This window comes from Morone saxatilis, unplaced genomic scaffold (genome assembly GCF_004916995.1).
Source record: "Morone saxatilis isolate NCDOM2014 unplaced genomic scaffold, NCSU_SB_2.0 Contig19, whole genome shotgun sequence".
In the NCBI taxonomy this organism is placed as follows: Eukaryota; Metazoa; Chordata; class Actinopteri; family Moronidae; genus Morone; species Morone saxatilis.
In genome coordinates, this window is record NW_023339751.1 from 24,216,485 (window position 1) to 24,216,710 (window position 226).

General features: G+C 36.7%; 1 protein-coding gene across 1 annotated transcript in view; it reads right to left on the minus strand.

The window, feature by feature from the left end:
• The window catches only part of hectd2 (HECT domain containing 2), a gene marked incomplete at its 5' end in the record, with an annotated part of 39,594 nt that overhangs the window by 24,730 nt on the left and 14,638 nt on the right, over positions 1-226 (minus strand). The window lies entirely within an intron of this gene.

A 226-nucleotide genomic window follows, 5' to 3' on the forward strand; every position in this document is an offset into this window, starting at 1 on the left:
CTTTTTCTCTGAAAACAATGAGCGTGCTGACAGTGAACCAGAACAGTAAAGTTGAGTCTGGACAGATAACAAATGAGCTGAAACTCTTTATAAAGCTCTATTAAGCCAAGGGGAGCTGCAGATTCATCTGATAATTCTCTAGATTACTACTAACACATTTTCATTTAACAGATTGCTATTATAAATATTTAGCTGCTTTAAGGAGAGTTCAGTCAGCCAACTCACG